Source organism: Microcebus murinus, chromosome 2 (assembly GCF_040939455.1).
Source record: "Microcebus murinus isolate Inina chromosome 2, M.murinus_Inina_mat1.0, whole genome shotgun sequence".
Taxonomy (NCBI): domain Eukaryota; kingdom Metazoa; phylum Chordata; class Mammalia; order Primates; family Cheirogaleidae; genus Microcebus; species Microcebus murinus.
Window position 1 is genome coordinate 4,341,525 of NC_134105.1, and position 14,076 is coordinate 4,355,600.

At 38.5% G+C, this 14,076-nt stretch overlaps 1 protein-coding gene across 4 annotated transcripts in view; it reads right to left on the reverse strand.

The window, feature by feature from the left end:
• The window catches only part of RERE (arginine-glutamic acid dipeptide repeats), a 405,018-nt gene that overhangs the window by 367,471 nt on the left and 23,471 nt on the right, over window positions 1-14,076 (reverse strand). Inside the window, exon 2 of one of the 4 annotated variants that reach the window (XM_075993744.1) lies at window positions 10,572-10,639. The exons of the other annotated variants lie outside the window; for them this stretch is intronic. The gene's annotated coding sequence lies outside the window, so the exon portion shown is untranslated. The remainder of the gene's footprint in view (window positions 1-10,571; window positions 10,640-14,076) is intronic. 4 annotated transcript variants of the gene reach the window in all.

The window sequence follows — 14,076 nt, forward strand, 5'->3', positions numbered from 1 at the left end:
TTATATTATTTACATGTTGTAATGATAATATTTTGAACATATTAGGTTAAATAAAATATATTATTAAAATTAATTTTATCCATTCCCCTTATTTTTTTTCTAATGTGGCTAATTAGAAAATTTGAAATTACCTATGTGACTCAGATTTAAGACTCATGTTATATATCCATTGCAATACCATCCTAGATGCATGAGTGTTAACATTAGAACAAGAACCAATTTCAGAATCTAGACTTAGAAAACCATACAATGGTTGAGATGGTCAAAATGGTGGAGCTGTGGCTGGTACCTAGGCGATTTAGCAGAAGAATCCTATATAGGAAAAAGCAGGGCTCCTCTATTATCTTTCTACATCAACACAACAACCCAGACAAACCTATGCTTCATTTCATTTTACTCATGAGTATCTGGAAAATTGTGCTCCTTGTCAATTCTTTAGTAACTTAAATGAATTGAAAACAGATTTAATATAATTCATTCATTCCTTTAACAATTTTTATTAACTGGGCACTGGGGATACAGTGATAAGCAAGACTGTGGCTTGCTTTCTGGGGTAGGAGAAAGGGGAAGTCATGTGCACATAATGAACAAGTTAACAAATAAATGAAAAACTCATTTCAGAAAAGCGCTTTGAAGAAGTCACGTGAAAAGTCAGTAGTCAGTCTTTCCAATCCAATCCTATCTTTAGACTCAGTTTTTAAGAGTCTTTGGATGCTGTAGACACTGAGGTTTATTTTAGGGGTGATAAATTCGTTGTTTCAATGTGTTCATATTACAAGCTCATTTTCTATGTAAATATTTTCAATCAAAGCATTCTGCAAAACACATGTACTGTTCACAAAAGCACCACACAAGAAAATTTAAGGCAATTTATGTGCCATTGTCATGATTCTTGTAACACTTAAATGCCCAATTTGGCTTTTAATGCTTAATTAAGAGGGGGAAAGGTCCATGATTATTTACCCTTTTTCACTGAAGAAAGGGAAATGAGAATATCTTGCAGTAAGCATGGCAAAATAAATTCCAAATTGTTAAACATCCAGCATCTTCAATGTCAATCATCTGGTCTAGGAAATGGCACAAAGACCCAGACTGACATGGTCAACTTCCACCCCTTCCTTCCAGAAAAGACAACTCCATATTGGGAGTTCATACTACATATAAAACATTAATGTGTGTGGTTATAACTACTTGTTTGAATTGGCCTCCATAAATGACATGTAGATCTGGTCAGGGATTAAAAAGTAACCCTTCACTACTGTCAACTCTCAGTACATCCATGCACCAAAACACTATGAAACCATTATAAACAATAGTAATTTAAAGACTATTATAATACACAATTGGGTTAAGGAAAATAGCAGATGTTAGAAATGCTCAATAATAATTGGATTCAGCCAGTAAATTATAGCAAATCAAATAGAACACTGTACCATTATTAAAAATAATCTTCAAAGTACATTTATTAACACTGAAAAACATGAAAGTGCTCACATTTTACTAAACACAGAGTAATTTTAAAAATATATCTAATGTGATGCCATTTTTCACATGTATTTATATGCCTATGTGGAAAAAAGTCTGGAAGAGCATATCACAACTAGCTAACTTATCTATGGATGCTTTTATGCTTCTTAATTTTGAAGCCTATTTTCTGACTTTTCTACAGTGAACATCTACCACCCCTTTATATAAGGTAAATTTAAAAGTTATGTTTAAAGCAAGTTACAAAACAAGTTACAAAGCAGTGTACACATTTGACATCAATAACATTCAAAGACAATGAGAAAGAAAAGGAAATTACACAAAAGAATTGCCACAGAGTTTGTTATTTGTGATTTTAGAGAAAGGGTTTCACTCTGTTGAACTCCTGAGCTCAAGTGATCCTACTGCCTCGGCCTCCCAAGTAGCTGAGACTAAAGAGGCGCTCCACGCTTAACAGAGTTGCCAGAGTTTTAATAGGATGATCTATGGGTGATCCTTCCCCCTTATTTATTGAAGTCTTTGACATGTGCTCACAGTCTTCCTTCTCAACCGAGTCCTCCCATAATCCAGCACAATGACAACTAACCAGGTATCTGTTCTCTCTCTCTCTCTAACATCTAACCAGGTATCTGTTCCTAGGTATCTTCATCTCCCTGAAGCCACCCACTTACACAACCACAACTTGCTCCATTTCCATAACCACCCATTCAAGGCATTCCATTTTCTGACCGCAACCTCTGCAATCCTGAACACTTGAGATGCATTTGTTCTCCAGCCTTAACAGAACCTTTCTTCCTTTGGTCCTCTGTTTTCTTCCTGTCAACATCTTTCAGGTTTCTCTTCCACTTACTCTGGCTTCCACTCACTGCTTCTAGGAATTTCATGTTATCCCCTTCATTTTAGCAAACTACTTAAAATCTATGCCCAATCTAATTTACTTCAATGACTTAAAAAAAGAATCAAACAAGAATTATTATTCTATCATGCTGAAGAGAACCATGCTTTTATTTCAGCTTGTCAAGGAGATAATCGCAGAATGGGCTTATCCTATGGCATATAATTTAACTCTTCAATGCCCCAACTCTCATCTACTGCTTCCTCAAAATTATTCATTACTCTAGCAGAGCAGAATTCAATCATTTGAACCATCTGAACTCATACCTCCTCTCGCAATATCATCTTTCCTTTCAATTCTTTTATTTTTGTTTTTTTCTTTAGAGACAGAGTCTCATTCTGTCACCCATGCTGGAACGCAGTGGTACATGATCATAGCTCACTATAGCCTCAAACTCCTGGGCTCAAGCAATTCTCCCAGCCTTAGCCTCCTGAGCAGCTAAGACTACAGGCATGCACCACCACACTCAACTGATTTTTTTTTTTTTGAGACAGGGTCTCACTCTGTTGTCCAGGCTGGTCTCAAACTCCTGGCCTCACGTGATCTTCCTACCTCCCAAAGTGCTGGGATTACAGTAATGAGCCTTGGCCTTATGCACCTGGCCTACTTTCAATTCTTTATAAATTTTTCCCATATCTGTATGTTTTTAAACCTAACATTAAATATACATGGTAAGTATTTGATAAACATTAGAAATCTGACCTCTCCCATCACTTAAGCTTTGCATATATTAATTCATCTAATTCTCATAACAATCCTATGAGGTAGGTATTATCATTATCCACATTTTATAGTTGAGGAAACTGAGGCCCAGGAAAGTTAAGTAGCTTCTTCATTAATATTAATATAAAGCTTCTATATTGGTAAAGCTCAGATTTAAAACCAGGCAGTCTTGGCTTCCATGTCATTCTTTTTTTTTTTTTTTTTTTTTTTTTTTGAGACAGAGTCTCGCTTTCTTGCCTAGGCTAGAGTGAGTGCCGTGGCGTCAGCCTAGCTCACAGCAACCTCAAACTCCTGGGCTCAAGCTATCCTCCTGCCTCAGCCTCCCGAGTAGCTGGGACTACAGGCACAAGCCACCATGCCCGGCTGATTTTATATATATATTAGTTGGCCAATTAATTTCTTTCTATTTTTATGGTAGAGACGGGGTCTCGCTCAGGCTGGTTTTGAACTCCTGACCTTGAGCAATACGCCCGCCTCGGCCTCCCAGAGTGCTAGGATTACAGGCGTGAGCCACAGCGCCCGGCCTCCATGTCATTCTTAACCATCATGCAACACTGCCTCTCAAACCAAAGCAAAACTTCTGTTTAACTGAGAAATCTGTCAGTTGAAAACATGGTCAATAATTAATTTAAATGTATTAAACATCAAATTGGTACATAGTTTTCATACCAATTATAATAATCCCTAAATTATTAACCTACTTATCATTCATCTACTTAACATTCATAACATAATACATTTTATTTTCACGAACCATTTCCTATATAAATTTCCTAAGTCGATTTTACGTTTTTGTTTTTTTTTTTAAGATAGGATCTCACTCTTTTTTGCTCAAGCTACAGTACAGCAGCAGCATCATGGCTTACAGCAACCTTAAACTCCTGGGCTCAAGTGATCCTCCCACCTCAGCATCCCAAGTAGCTGGGACTACTGGCATGCATCACCACACCTGGATAATTTTTTTCTTTTTTTATAGAGACAGGGGTCTCACTACCACCCAGGATGGTCCTGAACTCCTGGCCTCAAGCAATCCTCCCACCTTGGCCTACCAAAGTGAAAGGATTACAGGCATGAGCTACTGCGACCTGATTCCACTTTAAATGGCTCAGCAATTTTTTTTTTCAAAGTTATCAGTTACTTTCTTCTCCCAAAAGATTGTCTCATTCCATTTTAAGTATATAATGTACAATTTACCAAATTTTAGAATTAAGTTTTCCTCTTTCCTTCCTCTAGAAACCAATATTTGAGCCTTCCATTAAATACTTTCTCTTTTACTGAATGTTAAAATAACATCGAAGTCAAAACTTAGAACTACTTATTCTGTGTGAAGCCAATAAGCACTTTAACCTTTGAAGGAACTCTAAGAAGATCAAGAAAGAAAGTTATCAATATTTTATCTGCTAACATTTACACTACAACCTACTTAAAACAGTAAGTTATATGGCTGTTATAATTTCTGGAAGGTATTGGCTTACCTAAGAAATCTAGATTTTCTCTTAGCCCTTTTAGAAAAAATATACTATTAGGTGTCATCAAACATTTTTTTTATGTTTTATATCATAAAAATTTAATAACAGAACTGACTGTGAAAGGAGAGAAGAGCCTATCTTAGGTTTAACTTTTAGAACTTCTTAAATGAAAATATCAATAAAATTGGAAAACAAAAGAGAATGAACATTTTATTTTCTACATGAAATTAAAGAAAAACAGTATGGCAGAAAAAGCTTCACCTACCCAGACATCAACTGAAGCCCAAATCTGATATTACTAGCAGTGAGACTTTGCATAAATTAACTTCTCTGAACCTCCATTTCCTCATCTGGAAATTAGTAATAATACTATCTACCTTGAATAATAGGTTATTAGAAGTAATAAGAGAAGCAGCTAGATCATTCCTCTTTCTCCAACCCTTTTTTATATTCACCACACTAAGCAAACAGCAAGAACTAACTCACCTCAAGTATAAGCCATTATATAAAATTTATCTAATGTATCAGTCAGTCAGTTAAAGCAGCGGCCCCCAACCTTTCTGGCAGCAGGGACGGGTTTCATGGAAGACAATTTTTCCCTGGGAACGGGCAGGGTTGGGGGCGATGATGGTTTTGGGATGATTTAAACCCATTGCATTTATTGTGTAGTAAAACCTCTCTGCTCATGATAATCTGTATTTGCAGCTGCTCTCTGGAGCTAGCATCAGCACCTCAGCTCCACCTCAGAGCATCAGGCATTGGATTTTCATAAGAAGCTGCAACCTTGGCCCAGCTAGGTGGCTCACGCCTGTAATCCTAGCACTCTGGGAGGTCTGGGAGGCAGAGGCGGGCAGATTGCTCAAGGTCAGGAGTTTCACTTTGAGTGAAAGTTCAAACTGGGCATCCAGAGCCAACTGGATCTAATGCCATCCACCCAAGCCATCCAGTTTTATTAAAGATGTTGCCAAGTGGCCGGGCACAGTGGCTCATGCCTGTGATCTGGGAGGCCAAGGTGGCATGATTGCTTGAGCTCAGGAGTTCAAGACCAGCCCGAACAAAAGTGAGACCCCATCTCTACTAAAAATTTAAAAATTAGCCAGGCATCATGGAGTGCACCTATAGTCCCAGGAAGTTAGGAGGCTGAGGCAGGAGGATCACTTGAACCCAGGAATATGAGGCTACAGTGAACTACAATGAAGCCACACTGCACTCTGCCTAGGGCAAAAGAGTCAGATTCTGTCTCAAAAAAAAAAGAAGTTGCCAAGTCCCTAGAGAATTTATAGAAATAAGAGCAGGAGAGGATAATTACACAAAGTAGGGGATGAGAAATTACTAGTCAACTTTACAACCTAAAAGTTTGATTTTAATATAGACTTTATCACTTAAATGTACAATAAATCACCTGAAAATTTTCTCAGCCATGCCCCAAATCATAAGATATATTTATACACTTTAGCAACCTAGTGAAAAAAAGCAATTAACCAAGTTCTTTAATTACCAGGAATTAATGATACTTAAACTTCCTTTCAGAGATCCCCACACATTTTAATTTTTGATAACACTTGTGTGTGAGGGGGCACTCTACATAAATAAATAAAAAATACTGTGGAATACTTCATTTTCACAGAGTTTTATATGAAAGTTGATTCTGATGTTTAGAAATGCAATTACTGGGCCAGGCAAGGTGGCTCATGCCTATAATCCTAGCACTCTGGGAGGCTGAGGCAGGAGGATCGCTCAAGGTCAGGAGTTCAAAACCAACCTGTGCAAGAGCGACACCCCATCTCTACTAAAAACAGAAAGAAATTAATTAGACAACTAAAAATATATAAAAAAAAAAAATTAGCCGGGCATGGTGGCGCATGCCTGTAGTCCCAGCTACTCGGGAGGCTGAGGGCAGAAGGATTGCTTGAGCCCATGAGTTTGAGGTTGTTGTGAGCTAGGCTGACGCCATGGCACTCTAGCCCAGGCAACAGAGTGACACTCTTTCTCAAAAAAAAAAAAAAAAAATGCAATTACTGAACAATTTTGGGTTTTTTGATAGGAACAGGGTCTCGCTGTATTGCTTAGATTAGTCTCAAACTCCTGGCCTCAAGGGATCCTCCTGCCTCAACATCCCAAAACGCTGAGATTACAAGCGAGAGCCACCATGCATGGCTACTAGACAGCTTTAATTTATAATATCACTTATATTCTACTCTAAGGAAATAATTATGAATAGAAGATGACACTTGTTACAACATAAGCTCCATCACAGCAGAGACTTTTCTATTTATTCATTACCACATCCTCAGTGCCTAGTAGTGATACTCATTATTTATTCAATGAAAAAAAAAGAGACTTACAGTGTTACTGACAATAGTAAAAAACAGAAAACACTATGATACACTATGCATTCATTATAATAATGGTGAAAATTATATAATTACATGGATGTGCTTACACTCATTCATTTAAAAAAAAAAAAAACCATTAACTTAGGCATTAAGCCTGGGTTCTCATATGCAGAAGAATGAAATTAGACTCCAATCTCTCACCGTATGTATAAATCAAATCAAAGTGGATTAAAGACTTAAATCTAAACTTAAAACAATAAAATTACTAGAAGAAAAATAGGGAAAACACTCCAAGATGGACACTGGTTTGGGCAAAGATTTCTTGGGTAAGACCTGAAAAGCACAGGCAACCAAAGCAAAAAATGGACCAGTGGGATCACATCAAGCTAAAAAGTTTCTGCACAGCAAAGGAAACAGTCAATAACATGAAGAGCTAACCCAAGAAGGGAAAAACTGGGTTCTAATGCCGCCTCTATCACCAATTTGACCTATACCTTGGGGTAAATGACAATCTATTTGGGTTCCTGTACCCTTGTGTGTACTATTTCTTCCCTTAATTCTTGGCTTTGGCTAGTCCTGATGGGACTATCTTGTATTGAGATTACAGGGAGAAGAACATGCCTGACTTACCTCAAAAAGCAAAGACTAAAAACCAGCATGACAAATAAAAAGGGTATGCAACTTTATCAAACCAAACACACTATCCCATTGACCAGGAGATCCCCAGTGACGTGCTCTTCAAGCCACAATGATTCAGAATCATCAATTTTACTCTAGGGTCTCAAAGGCACACTTGAACGAACCACTGTACAATAAACAGCCAGGGTAATCTGAATTTGGGTCATCTGATCCAAGAGAACAATGCCATCAAGGGTACACCAAAACATCAAGCACTACTGTCAAAAGAGCCAGGAAATAAAGTACAGGTGGAAAGGGAGCAATTTCACCTGCTAGAAATAGAACAAGTAGATCCATGTGCCAGGCAACAACTTTTACACAATGGAATAGGATGCTTATCTCCCTCCTAGAAGAAAATAAACAATTTTTAAGTCCTCAGAATAAAAACGATTATAATCTTACTATATTCATTTTATATCAACTGAGAAAAATCTATAAAGACAACGTTTTCTCTTTTACAGAATCTTTCAGATGAAAATCTCAATGATTTTCATTGAGGTGCAGTGGCTCACACCTGTAATCCCAACACTGGGAGGCTGAGACAAGTGGATCGTTTGAGCTCAGGAGTTCAATAACAGGCTGAGCAAGAGCGAGATCCTGTCTCTACTGAAATAATAGAAAGAAATTAGCTGGACAACTAAAAATATATAGACAAAATTAGCCGAGCATGGTGGCACAAGCTTGTAGTCCCAGCTACTCGGAAGGCTGAGGCAGGAGGATCACTTAAGCTCAGGAGTTTGAGGTTGCTGTGAGCTAAACTGACACCACAGCACTCTAGCCCAGGCAACAGAGTGAGACTCTGTCTCAAAAAAAAAAAAAAAGAAAGAAAATCTCAATGATTTCCCCAGCAGCATTTGCCCCTCAATACCTATACCTGCACCTCACTTCTGTGGCCCATATTCACATGCTTTATTAGCACCCACAATTAACGAAGCATGAGAGCATAGTGCAGTGGTTAAAAGCATTGACTCTGGCCGGGTGCGGTGGCTCACGCCTGTAATCCTAGCACTCTGGGAGGCCGAGGCAGGCAGATTGCTCGAGGTCAGGAGATCGAAAACAGCCTGAGCAAGAGTGAGACCCCGTCTCTACTATAAATAGAAAGAAATTAATTGGCCAACTAATATATATAGAAAAAATTAGCCGGGCATGGTGGTGCATGCCTGTAGTCCCAGCTACTCGGAGGCTGAGGCAGGAGGATTGCTTGAGCCCAGGAGTTTGAGGTTGCTGTGAGCTAGGCTGACGCCACAACACTCACTCTAGCCTGGGCAACAAAGCGAGACCCTGTTTCAAAAAAAAAGCATTGACTCTGGGGTCAGACTGCCTGAGCCCAAAACTTGGCTCTGCCACTTCCTAATTGGGGGACTTTGGGCAAGTTACTGAATCTCTCTATGCCTCCATTTTCCTACAATTATAAAATGGGGATAATAATATCTATTACATAGGATTGTTACAAAGATTAACTTCAAGTAGAACAGTGCCTGGCTAAGTACAAAGTGTAAAATAAATTTCTAAAAATGTAAGGCCAATCTGTACCAAGGCCTCCTCCTACAAGGAAAACTGAAGATAGAAATTCTCATTCCTTATAGTCTAATTACCAGGCCATGCAACTTCTTAATATAAATGAGAAATCTCAAGGGAGGAACTGAGGTTACTGCCCCACAGTTTTACTGACAAGCAGTTTTTAAACTGCAGATTCATGGAGGCATTTGGGTGACCCATTAATTCCCTGTAATTATATCAAATTTTTAGGCAGTGTGATACTGCCATAAATGTCTTTACTAACGTTTCACTAGCTCTAGCCCTATTTCTCCATTCTCCTTTTCAGAAAATATTCTCCAAAAAGGTGCTATACACATTCTCTCATAAGCCCACTCCAGCAAGGCTCTTGACCCAAACATACCACCAAACTAATCTTGCCAAGATCACCTCTCCACATTGCTAAATCCAATGATCAATTCTCAGTCCTAATTTGATCTGATTTAGCAGATTTTTGACACAGTTCATCTCCCCCTCCTGCTTTAATACAATTTTCTCTCTTGGCTTTCAGGATGCCATATATTACAATCTACCGTTTACTGGTTGCAATAAACTGGTTACAATCTATCCTCCTTTTTTGGTGATCTCTTCTCAGTTTTTATTGCTGACTATTCTCCCAGACCATTTAATGTCCCAGGGCTTTATTCTTGGCCCTTTTCTCTTCCCTATACTTCAGTGTTGATCTCTTCCAATTTCCCTGATTTAATTACATTTGCCACAGACTCACAACTATGTATCTCCAACCTAGATTTCTCACATGGATTCCAGACTCAAACTACTCAGCACCTCCACTTAGGTATCTAATACCATGTTAAACTCAGTGTGTCCCAAACTAAGCTCTTGATCTTCCCCGAAAAACCTGTTCTAACCACAGCCTTCCTTTGTGGGCTTCTGACAACTCCATCCTTCCAGCTGCTCAGTCTCAAAGCCTGGAATCATCCTTGACTTCTTTCTTTCACCTCTATCCTACAACGAAATTCATCAGAAAATACGGTTGTGCTACCTTCAAAATACATCCAGAAGCCTAACATTTATCACCACCCTCCCTACTACCACCCTGGTATAAGAAGCATCATTTCTCACATAATTATTATTACAACAGCCTCCCACATATCTCCTCATTTCTACCCAGTAGCCTCAGTCAATTGTCAACACAGGAGGGATCTTTTTAAAATGCAAATCACATCATGTCTCTTCTTTGCTCAAAACCCTCCAATGCTTTCCCATTTCAATTTAAACCAAAGACCTTAAAAGGTCTACCAGAGGCACCAGAGATCCACATGCCCCCACCCACTTACCGGTACATACTACATTTTGCATCCATCTTAAGTGTCAATACAGATGTAGTGGGTGGAATGATGGATATGTCCTAAACTACAGTTCCTAGGGATTGCCAAAGACTGCCAGCAACCACTTGAAAAAAGGAGAGAAGTGTGGAATGGATACTACCTCAGAGCCTCCAGCAGGAACCAATCCTGCCGACTGACACCTTGATTTCAGACTTCTGGCCTCCAGAACTGTAAGACAATAAATATCTGTTATGTTAAGTCACCAAGCTTGTGTTTGTTACGGCAGCCCTAGGAAATTGACATACCACTCTTCCCTTTGCTCATCCTGCTCTGACCATGTTGTCTTCCTGTCCCACTTTAGGATCATTCCTCTGACTATTCCCCTCTACCTGGAAACTCAAGCTCCAGAACTCAGCATGGCTAACTCATGTACCATTTTAACCTTTTTCCCAAATAGCACCCTCCCTATGATGCCTATCCTGACTTCCCAATTTTATTGCAACAAACACCATCCTTGCCCGACTTTCAAACTCCCTTATACATTCTAATTTTTCCATAGCATTTACCAATTTCTAATCTACTACAAATGTTCTCATTTATTGTTTACTGACTCCACTAGAATATAAGCTCCACAAAGGCAATGTTTTTAGGTTTGCTTGGGCTTTTTTTTTTTTACTATTTTGTTCACTGGTATACCCTAACATCTATAAACTATGTCTGGCAGATAGTAGCTACTCAATAAATATCTGCTGAATAAATCTGTTGAATGACAGTATACATGTATTTTTCTGGAAAGAGAGTCCACAGTTTTCATCAGATTAATAAATCAATCTGCTACCCAAAAAAGGTTTTTAAATCTTTGGTCTCAAGCTTTAAATGGCTAAGAAAACAAGGATTCTAAAATTCTGTCTTAAAAGACCCTAACCCTAAAAAAAGCAAAAACCAACAATCACATAACATGATGGCTGCATATGTTGCAAATAGCAAATATTATAAGTTTAAATTCCATAACCCCAAAGCCAAATTTTGCAGGAAAAAAATGACAGTCCACTCTAACAGCTTGAGAAGTACCTTCACCCACTTTTCACAGAACCTTCTACACTAAAGAGTGTAACCTAACTAAGCTAACATTCTTCTACAGCTAAAGCAACAAAGAATATCCAATAGTGTGAAGCATTCACATAAGCCAGTGTAGTGCTACAAAGCTTAAAAACATGATTCAATGCCTTTTCTCTACCTAGATAAAATCCATCTGAAGTAGGGGAGTAGAATCCAAGCAAACTGTAACTGTCTAGCATCTATCATCACAAGGAATAAACAGATGTTTACTCAAAATACAACATCATTGTTTGTAAGACCTTGAGAAACCATAGTAGAATAGATGTCCTTTATATCTACAGCTTTAGTATGAACCATAAAGCATCAACAAAGAAAAGCAGTCAAGCACAGCAAAACTGTTAATGGATTTTGATAACAGCAAAAAGGCACCCACTGCATTCTTTATTATTGCTGCAATATGTTTCACAGCTACTACTAAACAGGCCTAGCTGAACATAACCACGGTAAACACCAGAATTCAGATTATGTACCCAAGCATACATTCTTTAGATATAGCTTTTATACTAAATAAATGACCATTACAGAGGAGAATTTACACATCTCCTGTTATGGAATCTTTCTTGTTCCATCAGCAAATGGATTCACATGAGACCAAGTCCCAGCCCTTACCTTTCCTACTTCCTTTCTCCAACTAAGGAATCTCAAGGATACAGAATCTACCAAATACTTTGAAAAGAAAGACATTTTGAATACCACTAATAGTTTGCCTTGAGCTGTTTTTTAACTAGTGTTAAGATTCATCTCTCAGGACATATCATTTTACAAAATCCCAAAGCTGACCGCCCTTCCTCACCTTCACCACCACTACCCTAATCCAAGCCCCCATTGGGTCTCACCTAGATTCCTGCAGTAGCCTCCTAGCCAGTCGGCCCACTTCCACTCTGACTGGCAGCAGTGTAACTTTTACACATCAGCCAACAGGATCTTTCCAAAACACAGATCAGATCCTGTCACAACCTGATGAAAACCTTTCAATGGCATCCCATTATACTTAGAGTAAAAGCCAAAAGCGGTCTACAGGGACCTATATCACCTGGCTCCTGCCTTTCTCTCCTGATCTCACCTCCTACTGTTCTCCCAGAGATTTTCCACTGTTACTTGACCACACAGACAGACTCCCAACTTGGGACTTTTGTACCTGATGTTCCCTCTGACTAGAAGGCTCTATTCCCATATCTCTGCATGGTTCCTTACCCTGTTCAAGGCCTTGCTCAAATGTCATGTCTTCAAAGCTGTCCCTGAATAACCTACTTAAAACAGTACCACCCACACACCCCATCAGTGTCTCTCCCCCAGTCTAAGCATCACAGATGCCTCATTTTATAATTTGTTTAATCTGAATAAGAATTGATACATACATTTCCTTGTTCAAAATAAAATTTGGGCAAAACAAATACCATTTTGCAGGCCACTCATTTCAAAGTGAGAAATAATATAAACAAACATATATACCTTTTTATCTCTTTTTTTTAAATACCTTTTTTCAAAATAAAATGTGCTTTGGTGTATGGCTTTCCTTTATCATTTTATTTTAATTTTTATTTACTTTTAGAGACAGAATCTCACTATGTCACCCAGGCTGGAGAGCAGTGGTACAATTATAGCTCATTGCAGCCTTGAACTCTTGAACTCCAGTGATCCTCTCACCTCAGTCTCCCCAGGAGCTGAGACAATAGTCATGTACCACCATGCCTGGTTATTCTTTTTTTCTTTTAAAGAGATGGGGGACTTGCTATGGTTGCCCAGCCTGGTCTTGAACTCCTGGCCTCAAGCAACCCTCCTGCCTCAGCTGGAAGTGCTGGGATTACAGGAAAGAGCCACTGCATCCAGCACCATTTTTAATTTAAAAGTATTAAAAAGAAGTGCTATCTGTATAAGAAAGTTTATGGTAGTAGTACTAGATATAGTAGGAAAAAGAATGGAAATAACCTAAATGCCCAATAGTATGGAAATACTTAACAAATATATATATTTAAAAACACAATCATAATAAATAATAACAGTAAGGAGTAAATAGAAGCAGGAAAGTGTCTGCTAAGGAGATGATTTTTTTAAGGAAATTGTAAGTACAGTGACAAAAAAGTCCAACCTTTATATTGCACAAATATTTACTAAACATGTAGCATGTACCTGACCAGCCCTGACAGATAAGGATTTAACAGCAAACAAAACTAGTCCATGTGCTTCAGAGCTCACAGGGCAGCAGAGGCCACTGACAAGTGTGTGTGCAATTACAGTGCACTGTGGTAAGAGAGATCACGGGGCAGTAAAGGTGCCAGGGAGAGCACCCTGGGCACAACTGTGACTGAGGAAGGCTTTCTAGATGAAATGATGCCTAAACTGAGACCTGAAGAATAAACGGAGATAATAAGAAAGGGAAGGAGCGGGAGGAGGAAGAAGAGAGAATAAAAACAATCAAGAATGAATCAGTGGGTGTCTGGGGTGAGAGACAAGTGAAGAGATGAAATGGAATTATATATAAACTATGATTTATGCTTTTAATAAAAAACTAAAATGACTTCTATATTTGATGGTTACGGTTTTTG